We start from the raw sequence: 18,910 nt of genomic DNA on the forward strand, positions 1-18,910 counted from the left end.
GTGTATTGTGGTGGCCTACTGCATGCTGCACAACGTGGCTGTGAGGAAATCTATCCCCCTACTGGAGGAGGAGAGTGTTGTATATCCAGACCAGCCTCCTCTGAGAGGTGATGAGAGGGATGGGGATGATGAAGAGGGGAACGATGTTTCGTTCAGGAACCAACTGATCCAACTATACTTCCAGTGACTATGAGGTACTGTTCACTGATGATGTTGTCTGCACTGCATAATGTCAGTCTGACTTATTCACTATGGAGTGTGGGGTCTGTAGCCATTTACATGAATTTCAGGTGCCATGTGACATGATAACCAACATGGTGTACATTTCTGTTCACTCCACACAATGTTGTGCATGGGGTGACATTCCTGCAATAAAGGTATGATTTTTATATTTACTGGCAAATGCATTCACACTTACAATTGAATCAACATAATGACAGGGGACATTGAAATTGGTGTACATGTGTTTTAATAGTTGTCAATGATGCATTGGTGCTCTTTTCAGTGATAGGGAGTGGGCTGATGGTGGATGTCCATACTGGCTACATGGTCTCAACGATTGGTGACAGTGGGTATTGGTCCATCTGTATCTTGCAAGTTATTGGTTTGCTATTGGCCGGGGAGGATGGTGGCACAGTGGCACACTTAGGAGACAGTTTGTGTCAAAGTCACTTTTTTGAGGGTGCCTTGGTCTTGGCCGGTGTTCCAGTGCCATATCTGGGTCTGAGGGACCGTTTGATTGTCTGGTGCTGGACTGTACGGGTAGGGGTGCTGGTCTCCTGTGTGTGCTCAGACAGTGACACCAGTCCACTTGCTGCTGCTGGTGTAGATGGCTGGCCAGTCAGGGTCCTGGGCAGTGGTAGGGGCTTCCTGGCTTGTGGGCGTCTCAGGGTGGGTTGGGTTGTGGTGCTGAAGCACCCCTGCAACAGTGCCCATGGTGGCATTGAGTTGATTCCACTGCTCCATGGTCTCTTAATGTTGGGCTATCTGCAGCCTTTGACTCTGCTCTAGGGTGGCCAGGATATGGCCCATCCTGTCTTGGGTATGTTGGTATGCTCCCAGGACCTCTGAGATCACCCCCTGGGCTGCAGCATCCATCCTTTGGCCTCCCACTGGGCCACTGATGCCCTCCCACTGGGCCTAGCCCCCTGTGCCAGTGTCACATGCACACGTCTGGCGGTACCACTTGTACAGGGGCCATCATCATCCTGTCTGTTGGTAGGTGGAGACTGTGGCCTCTGTACCTGTGTTCCACCATTCTGTGGCCTGGATACACTGGTGTGGGGCCAATTGGTATGTGAAGATGTTGTTGCCTGGGTGGTAGGGGTGTCAGTGGTGTCCTGGGTGGGGCTGCTGGAGGGTGACAGTCCAGGACTGTATGACGGGCCGGGGTATTCCTCAGTGTCCACAGTTCCCTCTCCATTGTCTCCATGTGGGGCACTGGCACTCCTTGTCCTTTCCGTCAGGGTGGCATGGGTGGTGGTGCCTGTGGGGGTGAATGACCATGTATGTTACATTGACTAATTCGGATGAGGGTGCACAGCTCTGGCCTACTTTGTGCAGTTTATTCCCCTGTTGGGCCATGCAGGGACCTTTTGTGGGGTTGCCATTGCATTTTTCATGAGAAGTGGTGGTGCATTGTGGGTGGTGTAGTGCCATTGTGATTCCGTGCAGGGGTGGGTGGCTGTGCACAGGGGAGGGATGTGGGCCTGTTGGTGTGTTTGTGGGCAGGCAAGGTGACTGGATATGGTAATTGAGGCCAGGGTGGGGTGTGATCCTGGAGGTATTTAGAGGGTCGAGGTGGTGCATGCATTAAAAGTGTGGCGGATATGGGGTCGTTGTAGTTGACTTACCCGAGTCCATACCTCCAGTGAGGCCCTCAGGGTGCAGGATGATCAGTACCTTTTCCTCCCAGTCGGTGTATTTAGGGGGTGTAGGTGTAGGTCCTCCACCAGTCTTCTGGACAGCAATGTGGTGCCTCGATGCCACGGACCTCACCTTCCCGTGCAGGTCGTTCTATCTCTTGTGGATGTCGTCCCTCGTGCGTGGATGGTTTCCCACTGCGTTGACCTTGTTCACTTTGTTCTGCCACAACTCCATCTTCCTGGCGATGGGTGTGTGCTGTACCTGTTCCCCTAAGATTTGTGGCTCGACCTTCACTATCTCATCCACCATTCTTCTCAGCTCCCTTTCTGTGATGCATGGGTGCTTAGGGGGTGCCATGGTGTGTGGTGTGGCATTCAGTGTCTGCGTGTACTGTTGTCAGTCTGGCTTATCCTATTGGCGTTGCAAAGGATTGTGGGGTCTGTATGTGAGTGTTTTATGTTGTTGTGAATGTGTGTCAGGTGTGTGTGGGTTTCAAACTTGGCAATGTGTGCATTTCTTGCTGTTGGGTCCCATTGCTGACCATGGCGGTCTGTACTGCCAATGGTCGTTCGGCATCCACAAACCGCCGCAGTGATTTGTGCATCACTATTTGGGAGTTGGGGGATTTGTGTGCTTGGCAGTGGCGGGGTAGGATGTGCAGCCTTTCCATTCAGAAGCCCTGGCGGTGGCTGGTGGAAACAGAAATTTTGGCAGTTTCTGTTTTTGGCATCTTTATATGGCGGGTTTCTGTTCACCGCGAATGGCAGTCTTCTGTTCACTGTCACCACGGCAGATGAGGGTGTTTACCGCCATGTTCATATTGACCCCCTTACTCTTGTAATCTTTTGCAGCGGATATGGCTAATGGCATACAGCCATGGATAATGACCCCATTTCACAACCCAAGCACAGAAGCAGAGTGTGCATATAATGAGGGACATCAGAGGACATAGACCATTGTGGAGAGGACATTTAGAATCCTGAAGTCCACATTCAGGTGCCTGGACATCACAGGAAGCAGCCTCGTATATGCCTCAGAAATGGTCTGCAAGATCATATTGACTAGTGCCATCCTGCACAACATATGTGTACGGATGAACATACCATTACATGAGCAGGTTAATGACCTGCCTGAGGAGGAGGATGACGATGGTGGAGAAGTAAATGAGGGGGAAGACCACAACGCAGCTGCTAGTATACGCCACAGACTGCAAATTATACAGAACTTCTTCACATAATCATCAGGTAACTCACCTTGTAAATGTTGTCAATAACCATCTTACTCATCCACACAATATGGCCTTGGTGTCTTCACTCTCTCCAAAATATACCTTAGGAATATAAGTCTAACCTCAGGGAGCATGTCACTAATACAGATCTGAAGAGTACTATAGAAACATCACATGTCAAGCTTAAGAGTGAACTGCTACCATCGACACATCACAATTAGCCCCATCATTTGAAAGTGACAACTGAAGGACACAGTTTATGAACCACAAAATATAATTCACATCCACATTGCCAACTTGTATAACAATAGCACATCACACAACATGTCTAAAAATGACTGAACTAAGGGGTGCACACTTAAGGCAGTGGAAGTCAAAATACAGTGAGACTGTAATGTTTAAACAGACAACTAACACAACTCAAGGTGAGATTTGCAATGGCTACATGGAGCATGTGTGACAAGGTGGGGACATCATTGGTGTAATGCCCAACATGATTAACACAGGTATGACAAGCAATGGAAGAAATGGAGAATGTGCAGTACATCCATGGAAATCACTCCTGCCACTGCCACGGGGCCCAATCCTGTCACAGGGTACACATGACCTCACACTTTGTAGGGACATGTCTATTGAATGCACATCAGAGTGGATGAGAACATATGCAGCTACACCACAAAGTAATTGTAATTACAAAGCAAAATGTTATGATTTTCAACTGTCTATTGTGTTTAATATATGATATGATTGGAATGTATGCAGAATGTGTAGCAAACATGTACACATGTCAGGCATATGGGTATTCAACACACAAGTCATCCATATACTCAAGATCAACATATGGAGACATTTGTCGCATTACATTTTCCAATTTACAAGCATCAGCCATCATCAACAATCCCTGAGCTGTTAATGTCGCATGAAATGTGATGCTCTGTAAGAGAACTACACACAGCACAAAAGTGAACACAAATCACAATCACATATCATGACGCTTGCATAGTACTGTCTGCCATACATATGTGGATACACTGTTGTCACACATACAGACATATGCATGACATGTACACATTTGCATGCTGTTGATTCTGTAGCACACACATTGGTGTAATACAACAATCACACACAAATCATATTGTGCAATGGACTACCACATGTGGCCATATGCAAAATGCCATACTGCAGCCCAGCACATACAATTATTTTGTTGATACAGGGTGCACACATCAACAAATCTCAAAATCATATAATCACGATTAGAGTAAAAATAAATGACGCAAATGCATCAGAAATATCTGCTAATGCAAACTACATGACCATAGGCCCTTAGCGTATTTTCCACCTTCACACTCCTCGCAATGCTGATTTACTGTGAAATCGACGCATAAGGGTAATGCGTCTATGTAAACAGACGCATGTAAGTAATGCATCAGAAATACTCACGCAAATATCACATGTGTAAAAAAAAATACGCATAACAGAAATCATGTTGCAAGGGCACAGGAAGTGATGTAATAGGATATCCTGTTTACAGGCATGGTACAGTGGGTGTACTTTCACTTTCTCTTTACAGCCTGTGCCTCTTTTGACTGTGTGATTGTGTTTTGGAGTTGGTGGTGTCTTCTTTTACTTTAGTCTATTATCTTGTGCTGTCTCTCCTGTCGGGTTTACTGTTGCATTTTATTGTAATTTGTCCCAGTGTCTGTAAATTTGTTGTGTTTATTGTATTTTACCTTGTACTTGTGCTGTTGGGTGTCTGTCTGGGTTAGTACTATAGATGGGTTGTTTGGGTCAGTGAATTTTTGGGTGTTACTTTTCCTTTCATTATTTCTCCATTATACTTTATAATTTTTTTTTTTACCTGTACCCCAGTGCAATGTCTGGCAGGGCGAGGCTGGCCAGAATAGCAGGAAGGAGCTAGGAGGCTTTATTTGGCTGGTAGCTCACGACCTCCCAGGGATGCTAGAGATGGGTGGCCATGTGATCCAGGGCTACCATACGGAGGCAAGGTGGCTTTGTTGGGGAAAGGTGCTCCACCACCTGAAGAGCGTGTACAACACCAGTCGCAATGACCATCAGGTGAAGCATCGCTGGGCTGACCTTGTGGGCAGGGAGCAGGATCTTCTGGACCATTTTGATGTGGTGATTGGTGGACCTGTTGGTGAGTACCCCATTGGCTAACTAATTACTGTTCACTGCACTTGAATGAGAGTAACAGATGTGTTTGCGTGCTGCATACAATGCTTGTGGATAGGTTGCATGCAACCAGAATGAAGTGTCACTGTGCCAGTTAGACATGGGCTTCACACATCCTAACATTTAACCAATGAAAGTCAGAAGTTCGGATAGTCATGCACATCCATCACTAAGTCACACATTTCATGGACCTTGGCAACATCTGTGCCCCAGCATTGTGTCATGTATGATAAGGTTAAACACTGCCAGCATACAGTTTGTGAGTGGATTGTGATAACTAAGTACGACAATCCATGTATAGTACAACTATGTCAGAGTTACACAAACATCAGCCCTGCCATTATGTTTACAAAGGGGGAATATCCGCCTTAGGGGGCACTGGAAATGGGCCATTTGATGCCATCAGCCAACTCCGACACATCAGTCATGGATTACTCAATGCATGTAAATTGCAGACTACCTATTTAGCTGCGTGTCCACCACAAAGTACCTCTCTGTGCCTTGCAGGACAAGCCAGAATACCTGAATCAGTTGTCTTGCAGAGCGCAAGGGTTGTGTCATTTAACTGTCACCCAACTCCCCCTCATACTATGGAGTTCCATCTTCTACAGATTAGCCACACATGGTTGTTGCAGGTTTTAGGCCCAGTCTAAGAGTGCAGATGTTTGGCTCTCATACACCAGAGTGACAGTCTCATTGTGAGTATGCAATGGTATGTCTGTTGCACTGTCCACAACCTGAATGAATACCTCACTCTTCTGAAATAGTATATACTGCCATATGTTGTCTACTAGTAGTAACAGTGATGTGATACTAACCATGGTTTTCCATCCATATATTTCAGGCGGACCTCCCCCACACCATAGGTGAAGTGGCAAGATTTGAGGACCCAGATGTATCCAGTAAGTGTGATTTTGTCTGTCTTGTGTAGTGTTGAAGTGTTTAGTGGGAGTGAGTCATGAGTTCAGCACCCAATGCAAGGAGTGATAAGCTGTAAAATGATCAGAATGCAGAGTACGATGGATGGTGACAATGTGTCACATTTAAGTGGTTCCCCATGCATGAGCAGAGAGTCATATCTTGTGAGGCTTCTGGTGCTCAATGGCCAGCATTGTGTAAACAAGGTGATGACAAGCCACATGTAGCTCCTTATGTGACTTAGATCTGCACCATTGTGTATGTAATGGCACTGGAACACACCGTCATTCACACAACACAGTGATGCACCATTTTCGTGACAAATTGGGGCATCCCTGTATTGTGATGTACATGTAGGAATGTGTGGGTATTTGTCCACCAGCATGGTGCCAATAATCTTGTAGTCCATCTACGTGACAACTAAATGGAATGTCATTGGCGAGCATGCAGGTCTAGTACAATTGTGTGCTGGCATGGTTATAGGTGTGTGAGGAATGCTGATCAGGTATTGATGGGTGTCTACACCTGGACACATGCATGTAGAAGTGAGAGACCTATGGATACCAGCTCCATATTTTGTCATCACCTAAATTATGGTCCACCCCATGACTCTATGTATGAGTGGGTATGCATTGGTGGATGACCTGGACATTTGAGATGTTGAGCTGTATGGCCATACTCTCTGGGGCACAGGGGTGGGATCAACAAATGTGTAAGTAGATGTGATGCTCACTGTGTAGGTGACAGTCATTTTGATCAGGCTTGCATATGTACCTATCAACACTGAACCCTTATGTTAAACAACATCATCCCATACTCACAATAACATCAAGTTTCAGGTGATGTATGTTTGAAAATTTGACATTTCAGAAGAGGAATAGTGGCCCTGATCAATGTGAATTTGATGCTGCCATAGCATTGTCACACATGATGCAAAGTCTAAGCACATCTTAATTTGTTTGTTACCAAATCTTGTTGTTAATGGCTATGGTGTAAGGGAAATTGTGCTAAGGCAGCATTGTCGTTTCATTCATCAGGGCCATTATATCATCTGGATTTTGAGTAGGAGTGCAAGTGCTATTCGATGTTGACAGTAAGCTGATTTACTGTACATAATCCACACAATGCTGACACTGATGGTTGCCTTTCTCATTTTTACAGCTGCCAACATGAACAACGGCCAACTCTGTGCATTTCAGAAGAGGGCATTGCTCTATAGGCACATTTTGGCAGTGGAATCTGGGTTCAGGAGGATTGCACACCGCTATCGCTCAGAGCGATCCACTGGTGAATGACGGGCATTCAGCTAAGGGGGACCCACACTGCCCACACAGGCTGGACTAAGCACAACAGCTGTGCAGGGGCCCACAGCTGCCAACATTAAAATTGCTTTATCTGCTGCACCCACAAGTACCATCACATAGCCAACCACATCAGCTGCCATCGACATGAGTGCCATAAAAGATCTACAGTGGGATGTACAACTGGTTCTCCAAAAGTTGGACTCCAATGAGCAGGAGGGGGCCAAGAATAGCAAGGCCCTCAAGAATACAAAAAAAGACTCAAAAGGGCCAACCTCTGAATGACATTATGTCACTCCTCCCAACTTAACTCCCCCCCTCCTCTTTTTCTACTTTTTGTGGGCATTAGGGGGTTAGTTGTAGGTTAGAATAGGTTAGTGGGTTAGTTAGGATAAGTAGGTTTGGGGTGGCTTTACTAAATTTGATATTTTACTATGTGGGTGGGTGGGTGTCGGGTGATGTTGGGGCTTTTATATGTTTATAAAAAAATATATATAAAAAAAGAAAAATACAAAAAAAAATTGTTTAGTCACAGTTAATAAATGTGTAGTTTTGTGCATGTTGTCTTGCATGTGTCCTGTGATGTAATGTGGGTCAATCAATAAAAAAAAATTGTAGAGCGCGCTACTCTCAAGGTGCGGGGGAGGAAATCAAGGGGTGGCAGGGAGGGTCACTGATCGAACAACCATGTCTTGAGATTCTTTCTGAAGAGCAGGAGGTCTTTGGTTTTGCGAAGGTTGGTGGGGAGGGAGTTCCTGGTTTTAGGGGTGAGGTAGGAGATGGACCTGCCTCCTGTGGTGGTGAGTTGGATGCGGGGGACTGTGGCTAGGGCGAGGTCGGCTGATCGGAGGTTGCGTGTGGGAGTGTGGAAGTTCACTCTTTCGTTGAGGTAGGTTGGGCGGGTGTTGTGGAGGGATTTGTGTGCGTGGATGAGGATCTTAAATGTGATTCTCTTGTCTATGGGGAGCCATTGAAGGGATTTGAGGTGTGGTGAGATTCGTTCGTGGCGGGGGAGGCCAAGGACGAGGCATGCGGCTGTGTTCTGGATTCTCTGGAGTTTGCGTTTGAGTTTGAGTGTGGTGCCCGCATGGAGGGCGTTACCGTAGTCCAGTCTGCTGCTGATGAGTGCTTGGTGAATTGTCTTCCTGGTTTCTGGGGGAATCAATTTGAAGGATTTTTTTAGAGTGCGGAGAGTGTGGAAGCAGGAGGAGGTTAGAGCATTGACTTGCTGTGTCATGGAGAGGGAGGGGTCCAGGATGATGCCGAGGTTGCGTGCGTGGTTTGCGGGGGTGGGTGCGGGGCCTAAAGCGGTGGGCCACCAGGAGTCATCCCTTGTGGTTTTATTGGGGCTGAAGATGATGATCTTGGTTTTGTTTGAGTTGAGCTTGAGGTGTTTAGTGGTCATCCAGTTGGCGGTGTCGGGGAGAGCAGCGTGTAGGTTGGTTTTGGCAGTGATGGGGTTGCAGGTGAGGGAGAGGATGATTTGGGTGTCTTCTGCATAGGAGAGGATAGTGATTCCGTGTGCTCGGAGGATGTTGGCTAGGGGGATCATGTAGATGTTGAAGAGTGTGGGGCTGAGGGAGGACCCTTGGGGGACTCCGCAGGTGGTCTTGGTAGTGTTGGAGTGGAAGGGTGGAAGGCGGACTCTCTGGGTCCGGTCGGTGAGGAAGGAGGTGAGCCAGTCTAAGGCTTTGTGGAGAATTCCTATGTTGTGGAGGCGTGTGCGGAGTGTGTGGTGGCAGATGGTGTCAAAGGCTGTGGAGGGGTCTAGGAGGATGAGTGCGACGGTCTCGCCTTTGTCGACTTTGGTCCTGATGTCGTCGGTGCATGCGATGAGGGCGGTTTCCGTGCTGTGGTTCTTGTGGAACACGGATTGTGATGGGTCAAGAGTGTTGTTTGCTTCGAGGAAGTGGGATAGGTGGGCGTTGACTAATTTCTCTGCAACCTTGGCGGGGAAAGGGAGGAGGGAGATGGGGCGGTAGTTGGAGAGGATCTCCGGGTCGGCTTGTTTTTTTTTTAGGAGAGCGGTCATTTCCGCATGCTTCCAGGGGTCTGGGTAGGTGGCTGAGTCAAAAGAGGAGTTGATTATGTTGTAGAGTATGTGGGCGATGCTTGGGCTGGCTTTGTTGTAGATGCGATGTGGGCAGAGGTCGGAGGGGGATCCGGAGTGGATGGAATTCATAGATTTTTCGGTTTCTTCGTGGGTGGTGGGAGTGCAGGTGGAGAGTGTGTTGGGGTGGTCAAGAGTGGGAGTTGTGTTGGGTGAGTGAGGGGTGTGTGTGGTGGGTGTGTGTGGTATGAAGCTGTTGTGGATGTCCAGGATTTTGTGGAGGAAGTGGTTGGAAAGGGCGTCACATAGGGGCTGTGTGTGTGTGGGGTCTATGTTGCTGGCTTTGGGTTTGGCAAGTTCATTGATGATGGTGAAGAGTTCTTTGCTGTTTGGAGAGTTGTTGTCAAGGCGTGTCTTGTAGTGATCTCTTTTGGCGGTGCGTATGAGTTGGTGATGGGTGCGAATGGTGGTTTTGAGGGTGGAGAAGTTGGTTGTGGAAGGTTCTAGTTGCCATATTTTCTCAGCTTGTCGGCATTTGCGCTTGGAGTCTTGCAGTTCAGGGGTGAACCATGGGGCTTTCTTGATGTTGAGGGTGGCGATGGGTTTTCTGAGGGGGGCTAGTGTGTCTACGTTGGTGGTGATCCATTTGGAGAGGTTGTGTGCTCCTGTACTGGGGTCGTAGGCGGGGGGGGGTTATGGGCCAGTTGGGAGTTTAGTCGTTCTGTGGGGATCTTGTTCGACATACAGTAGGGTGTGGTGTGTTGATGGTAGTGTATGGGGGGTTTGGTGAAGGAGAAGTGGACGCAGTGGTGGTCAGTCCAGAGGAGTTCGGTCGTGTGGGTGTAGGCTATGTGTTGGCTTGCGGTGAAAATTGCGTCAAGCGCGTGTCCTGCTGAGTGGGTGGGTGCAGTGACCAGTTATTTGAGTCCGAGGTTGGTGATGTTGTTTATGAGGGAGGTAGAGTTGTGGTCTTGTAGGTTTTCTAAGTGAAAGTTGAAATCACTGAGGAGGTTGTAGTCTGTGGAGGTGAGGGCATGCGAGCTGGGTGGGGGGTGACTGTTTAGAGTGTGTAGGTAAATGTGTAAGGTAAGTGTAGCATGCAGTAATTAGGGTCTGTTGAAGGTTATGTATAGTTAGGATAGGTTAGATTGGGAAAGGTGTTAATTACTATTGTTTAATTGATTTATTTATCATAATAAATGTTATTGGGTATTCCCTTACTTCATGTGTCATATGCTTGGGTCTCAGGGTCTTCCCACGGGTGTGCAGTTCAAATTGTGTGTTGTCCTGGTGACTCCGTCCTGCATCCAAATCCCTCTCTTGACCTTTATAACACCTCCTTATGGCTGAGCTGTCGCACTGGCAGCTAAAACACATTTACTTACCTGTGCACCTGCCACCCAGTGTTCCCACCACTCAAGCTGACTGTGCTGACCATGTTTAGGACAGGATAGGTGTAGGAATTCAGCTATCATTGTATGTGTTTTGTTTTGGGATGTTGGGCACTGTGGGACAACTGCCTACGTATCATTCCTATCCTGCTAAACTGACCAGTGGCAATAATGGATGCGTTTGAGTCCCTCTGTTTCACACCAATGTGTTCTAGTGGTACTCCCAGCTGACAAAATTGCCTGATTCCTGTTTCACACCCATTCTTGCAGTGTGTACTGGGTGTAGCATACATGTTTTCAAAATATATCTCCTTTTCAGTGATTTGATTGTAGGGGATAAGGCCAACATCAACGTACAACATGAAGGTACCATGTGCATAGATGTGTGCCCACTTATTCATGCACTCATGTACTGACACTCTGTGACTTGAGACATGTTAACCACCAAAAACACTAGGCATAGTAGAAGTGTCACAACTCACATAAACATGCTGGTTGTGTAGGTGGTGTTTATTTACAACTGTAAGAGTGCAAAGTGTATACAGTGTCCAGGTCTGTGACCCCATTTGTGGAATCCATCCAATTGTGACACAAAACAAGTCCAGGGTTGAGGTACATGTCATGGGACATGTTTGGGTAAAGTGTCTTTCAGCGCAGGAGTACATAAATTACCAAATGGAAAGTTGGAGAGCAGTCCATAGCAGAGAGGTCAACAGTGTGTTGAGGTAGAGTGCATATCTGTCAGACTGCCAACACTGGCATGATGTAAAGCACAGGACTAAGGAAAACACTGCCCATGTGCATGGGCTGGTGCTACCCAGAACTCATACGGGTGAAGATGATCTGTTCCACATAGTCATCCTATGATGTGTGTGGTGCCTTTTCTACACTTGATGGTAGTAGTGGTTAGGCAGAAGGGGCCACACACACCTCAGTGGTTGCAGATGTGGACTCCCAATTCCCAGCAGCTGCCATCTGTGGCACTACACATGGCATCACAGCAGCAAGGAGGAGCTGCTGGTTTTTAACTATAGCTGCAACATCCCGGTGGCAGGCAGCCATGTCTGCCCTGAGTAAGACCAATTCCTGGTGCATGGAGTGCTTATTGTCCTCAGGCACACTGCTGCCAGTTTGGGAGGGCAGTTGTTGTGGCCTCTCCCTTATGGCAGCAGCTATGTCCCTCAGACCCTCCTGGACTCCACACATTGGGGAGTGTGTGCGTCGGTTGGCTGCAGTTTGTTATGTTTTCCATGACCATGCACGTCCACATCCCCTCAAGGCTGGCTGCTATTGTTTGCATCCCCACCCACACATCCTTGGCCAGCTCCCGATGGACTCCCACCACTGTCTTCTCAAAGCTGGTGCCTCTATCTTTGGAGTCCTCTGCTGTGTCAGTGCTGGCAGGTAGTACTCTTGGGGTGCTAAGTGGGGCCTTTGGGATGTCTGCTAATTCAATACTCCTCCTTGAGACTGGAGGTGGTGTTTGCATGTTCACAAGGAGTTCTTGGAGTGTCTCTTGGCTGATAGTTGCCAGCTGGTCATCCAGGTCATAAGGGTACTCCAGGACAGGAAGATCCGCAGGAGAGCCATCACCCTCTGCAATGGGATGGTGTAAAATTAGTCTATCTGTCTTATGGCAGTTGACAAGTCACGTCACTGACTTGATACTTGAGGCTCATTGTCATAATAGGCCCATGCTGATGTAAAAGTGGTGCAGCATGGTGCTATGCAATAATAATCTGCGCCACACTGCTTCACTTTGACAACAGAAGATTGCACTGTATGCAAGTGATTATGGGGAACCCCTTGTTGTCCCCCATACTGGTGCAAGATTCAGCTACAGTGTAATTGAAGACATCCTTGTACTATCGTGCAAGGATGTATGCGTTGAGAGGGGTGACTTTTAATGTGTGTGAAAGTGTCCCTTAATGCACATCCACAATCACCAATGGCACTTTGGTACTTTGGCACTTCTGTGTGAGCTGTAGAATGCAGCACACTCAGAAGAGCCAAATCGTCATTTACATATGAATGTTTATGTGCATGGAGGAACACCTTCATGGTTAGAAACAATAGTTTCTGGAATTTTGCTCTTCCTATGCATGCTGCAGATTGCAGCAGACATTGTAATTCAGAAATGTAGGAGGTACAAATGTACTCCTCCTCGTTGCACCCTGCTAATGCCACCCCTGGGGCTGGCATCATTGGTTTGGCCCTACCTGAAGTTTACAATATTCCATTTATCTGAGGCAGCATTGACTTATATTGTGTGTTGCTGTGACACGCCCACAGCAACACCCATTGCACCACCTTCTACGCACTGTCATGATCAGGTGGCTACGTATTTACAAGGTGACATAATGCTATAAAAAGTGTGTTAACGCTACCTTGTCAGTACCGCGCAGTGGTTAGCACCACCGGAGCGTCACTGAAAGTGACGCTTCAGTGGCGCTAGGAGTCTATGATGCACCCACTAGTTCCAATGGATTGTTCCAGTACATCATAGCTGCAGTCTACAGCCCTATTTCCAACCTGCATGTCACATGAATGGAAGCCCAGCTGCCACAATTGTCTGCATCATATCTTCTAAGTGTGTTGTCTATCCTTATTGTGTCTTGACGGCCTCTTATCTTGTTCTACCCCCTTGCATCCATTTGCATGGCATTGCCTTGCAATGTGTGATGCTGTGCTCATGCCACAGCACCACGCATGGCATTTTTCACCCAGTCTTAGATGTTTCACATACACCCATGCTGTGCTGAGACCTTACACCACCCCAGGGATGGCATAGTCGCCACACTGTTCTCTTGTTGCCATTGATGCCTCCTCATGTTGTGATTTGTGTTTGTGTGCTACTTTACATAGCACTCATTGGCCTGGCAGAGTACTGTTTCTACTCCTGTCGGAGTAGGTTGATTACCTTACTGAACACCTATGTCCACCCCCTCAATGCAACCCTCCTTGCACTATGATACATGAGTACAGCATGGTGACAGTACAGATCATGTTAAAAAAGCACAGGTTTGAACCCAGGGATGGCCAATATGGGTATGAAATTTCTGCGGTGTGAATCATTCTGTATGTGACAGTGCCTGATGGTAAATGTGCCTATGCACATTGCCAATTCTCAGGAGCTGTACTCAGATTCATATTTTATGTGCAACCGTCTAAGGGGCACCTGACTGCCACTGTGTAATTGTTCACCCCCTACAGCACAGGTGGTGGTTGCAACTGTTGTCAATGTGTAATGCCCCATGGGCCAATGGCCTGGACATGACAGGTTACCTGCAGCTGACAGACTGGCTATGGCATCAGTCCTGTGACACCAGACCAGTGATACTTTCAACACTACCCTCCAGGTATATTTCCTCCAACCATTGCATGGCCGTGTAACCCCCATTAAATGGTTGTTGGTGAAGTGGTGTGGTGTGCCCCTGGGAGGCCCTGCACAGCCCATGTACTTGGGTACTTGGGTGTCCCATACCTTGGCCCTTTGCCTTTTCCACTGCCTGATTTGCACAGCTGGGTGCAGCATGACCTGTTACACCCAATGCAGGCCACAACTGGCACTGACTCTATTTGATTAATCTATATTGTCTAGTGTATGCCCCACAGGGCTACCATTTACAGACATATTACCAGCCGCCATCCCAACGTGTGACTCATACTTCCAAGTGCAGTGAGTACACTGCACTGGCAGTCCTACCAACACCGGTCTTGTGCATGCACCATCCCCCACCCGTTGATGTGCAATTAACCGCCATTATGTGAAAGCCATACCCCATGTGTTGTATGAGTGTGTTTATTTCCCAGTTCCCACATGTCTGACACGGTTGTGTCCAAATAGTTGTGGGCTCAGCCTGTGACTGTTGTGACTTACAGTTTGCTATCTGTGGTACATATTTTGTGTATTGCCACATTTCAGGTCAGCATCAATATGTGTGGTTGAATACAATTTCAGTTTAGTTGGTCTGGGTAGTGGCATGTTACCAATGATTCCAGTCCAGCCTGCTATTCCACCAGCACCTGTTGAGTTAATTGTTCCATGCACCCAGGGGACACCCTGACTGCGTGATGTAGGGATGGCTGTCTCATGTGGAGGTGTTGTTTAAGTGTGGTGGTGCTACCAGAACATGCCTGGGTACTGTTGGGACAGTTACAATGACTAGTGCGCTGTGAGATGCAGCACACATGAGTTTGGGCAATGAGGCAAGGCTTTAGAAAATGTTACAGCAATGGACGCCACTATGTAGTTGCCCCAGGAATGGTGTTGACTTACTACCTGGTCTCTGAGGTCTTGGTCGTGTTAGTGGTGTTGATGTGGCTACATGCAAGGGATTTAGTGATATCACAACCAGTTGCACAGTGATTATACATTCCATCCATCCCATGTGATGCATTTGTTTATGTGCGTATTTAGGCCTGGTGTTCTTAATATGTCCAGGTTGTGTATGTTTCAATGGTGCATGGCACTCCCAAGGTGCAGGTACATGGGTAAGCTTACGTTGGCATGGTGCAAGTTGCTTAATGTGCATTGTATCCCTCTGCGCTCCTTTGACATAGATTGTGTGAGTCCTATGTGCCTCCCCCTTCTTGCAACTTGACGTTTAGGCATATATTTCCCCCCTGCAACTTACCCTGCATTTGTGGTGTTTCCTGGTATTCTGCACTGCTCTGTCATTGTATACCTGTGACAATTTCTTCTGGGATGACCGCTGCAACCATCTCCTCCACCTCATCCATGTTCTCTTGCAGTGCTGGACTCCCACCTCCAGTTTGCAGTGCTGCCTTCCTGTTCCATGCCATTTTTTCCTTGGTCCATCTCTTGCAGTCATGCCAGTGTTTCTTGCACTCAGTCACAGTTCTCCTAACCTCGGCCACAACGTTGATCTTATCCAAAATCTGTTGTCAGATTACCTCTCTCCTTCCAATTGGCAAGAGTTGATTTTAATGCTGCGTCACCTCTCTCACCCGTATTTCATGCTCCTCTGCACTGAAACAACACTTCCCCTTTTTCTTCTCCCTCCTCTGGGTCTTTTCTGTGTCATCCTGGGTGGTTCCTTGTTGACTGGAGTCTCACTGGGGTCTCTCTTGGCTTCTGGGATCCATTTTGGGGCTCCTTTGCACTGTTTTCTCCATTAGCGTCTGTTTTTGGCACCATCGTGCAAAAATGGTGCATTTCTGCTTTGCGACATGGCACAATGGTTAACGTGGGAAAAAATGACTCTAAACATTTTTTAGTGCCACCCAGCATCAAAGTATAAATTTGATGCCCGAGCGGCGTTAAAAAATGGCGCTAGTCAGCGCTAACCTTTTTGACACAAAACTGCATTAGGGCCACTGTTTGCTTTGAAACAGGGTTAAAGCATGAGGCATACATACATTAGTGCGTGAAAGAGTTCTACCACCGTACATTCAATATTGTGGACCTTCCTATTGACACAGGACACCATCCATTCGACATTTGAAATCTACATTGTTTAAACAAAGAGACAAAAAAATAGATTTTGGCCCAATATCTCCATGGGCACAATCATCACAATCAAACAGCAACAGTGAGTATGTCATCTACCTGATTACCTGCCTGGCAATTTAAAATATTTTGAGATGACTACTAAAAAAACAAAACTACAGTTAGCAGAACTCTGCAGCAACATTTGATTAATACATTGTGCTGCAAGAATGACTACACACTATGGGGCATATTTACAATATATTTGCATAGGGCAGTGCCACAAATCTTTTTGCTGAACTGCCCTACGCAAATTTGAAAGGACAGAAATGCACAGTATTTACAAGATATAGAGGAATTCTATCCTTCCCCCCTGCTCTGGTACACAATTTGCTGCCTAGCACCATGGAGGATTGTTCTTAAGGGAATCCTTCCTGCACAAAAACAATCAATGGAGGCTTTTTCTGCTTTTTATGTGTGATACAGAGTACACCACACATAGAAAGATATTTCTCCATGTTGCGCCTGTCCTGGAGAGGGGTGCTGTTTTGACGCATTCCCAGGTAGAGAGACCTTGGTAAATCTGGGAATGCTCAAAACTCATGGATGTTGCATGAGAAAACCCACTGCAATGCCCATGGAATGCCTCCTTCATGCTGTGTAAGGTAACTCATCGACTTGCGCTGAGTTACCTTACACTATATTTAAAAGGCCATGAAAAGCCATGTAAAGTGGCTTTGCATGAGCTTGTAGATATGGCTCTGTACTCTGCACTGCCGGAAAGTCATAAAAAGTGATGCACCGGCGGCGCAAGTGGCTTGTAAATAAGGGGCAGATGTAGCAAACAAAAAATTTGCGACTCGGATTTTGCGAGTTGGTGCAGGCAAAAAAAACGTGCCGAAATTGCGACTCGCACCCGGACTCGCAACGCAGTGTGCGAGTCCGCCGATTGCGAGGTCGCTTTTTGCGAGTGTGCAAAAAACGAACTCGCAATTAGCGAGTGGATGTCGCAAATTGCGATTAGCTTGTTAATTGATTACAGGTGCAGCAGAACACTCCAGAAACCACTCCACAACACTCTGGAAACACTTCCTGGCACATGATGATGACATCACAGCCAGGAAGTTTACTAATACACCTGGGAAGAGGGAGCACCACACCCCTTTAAAACAAACTGCTGAACTACACACAGGACAAACAGCAGCTGCCATGGAAGGAACACCAAGGAAGAGGAAGCAGACATTCTCAGAGAGGGAGCTGGAGGTGCTGACAGACGAATGCTGTCAGCACTATGATGACTTGTTTGGAAAATCAGCCCTCAATGTTCCTGAAGCCACCAAGGAACAGCTGTGGCAGGACATACAGGACAAGATACATTCCCTGGGGTGAGCCACAGGAGAATAGGTGACATCAAGAAAAGGTGGTATGACCTCCGCTCCCGGACCAAGGAGAGGGTGGCTGAAAGGCTCCGGGAGATGAGAGGCACAGGAGGGGGACCATCGTCTGTGCCACCACCCACACCCCTGGAAGAAAGGGTGGAGGAAACCTTGGAGCAGGAGGCAGTTTCTGGATTTGGGGACCTGGACACCTCAGAGCCCAGCACATCAACCGGTGAGTACCATGTGACATGCCTGTACCCCTATCAATGCCATACCCCCACCCACCATGTACACAGAGGCATGCACAACCGAGATAGCTCCATTTCAGGGTAGCAAATGCCAGAATGATGCATTATGGGAAATGTAGTCAAGTAGGCAGTTCATAGGCAAATGTTTATTAGGAAGTGTGCAACAGATAGTAGACACTGACAGTCTGTTCCCCATGTCCCACAGGTCTCCAACAAGACACCACCACAACTCCAATCAGCCAGCCCCATGAGGACACCTCAGGACCCGCCAGCACCCCCACCTGCACGGTCAACAGCATCCCTGCAGTAGCCACACCTGCTGCAACAGTATCCCAAGAGGCTGCCCCAGTAACAGGCAGGGATGAGACAGGTGAAATCACAGGGCAGCCACCGCTGCGCAGGCGTCGCAGGTCCAGGACATCAGGGCTGCAGTCTGCATCCGGGCAACTACCTCCCAGCACCAGTGAGGCACATCTGCTGCATGGTCAGCGCCTACAAAATTGAATTTTAGGGAGGATTAGTGGTGTGCTGCACCGCTTCATGCGCAATAACCATGCCAGCATGCAGCACCTGAACTCAAGGATGGTCATGATCTGCACTAACACTGGGGACCTTGCCCTTGCCATGAGGGAACTGGCGGGAGGACTACTGGCCCAGGCCGAGGGTGGGCGGCGCAGGGACCATCAGCTCCTGCACAGACTGGACAGGATGGCCACATCCATCGGCAGGCTCGCCATGAACACCACAGGCCTGTCGAGGAGGACAGTTGGGCTGCAGGTGGAAATGGGCCATTTCGCTGGGGATGTGGCTAGGGGCCTGGGACGTCTGACCCACATCATTGACTTGATGGAGACACGGAATATGTCTAGGGGCACAGGGGA

Source organism: Pleurodeles waltl, chromosome 2_1, assembly GCF_031143425.1.
Source record: "Pleurodeles waltl isolate 20211129_DDA chromosome 2_1, aPleWal1.hap1.20221129, whole genome shotgun sequence".
NCBI classification, from domain to species: Eukaryota; Metazoa; Chordata; class Amphibia; order Caudata; family Salamandridae; genus Pleurodeles; species Pleurodeles waltl.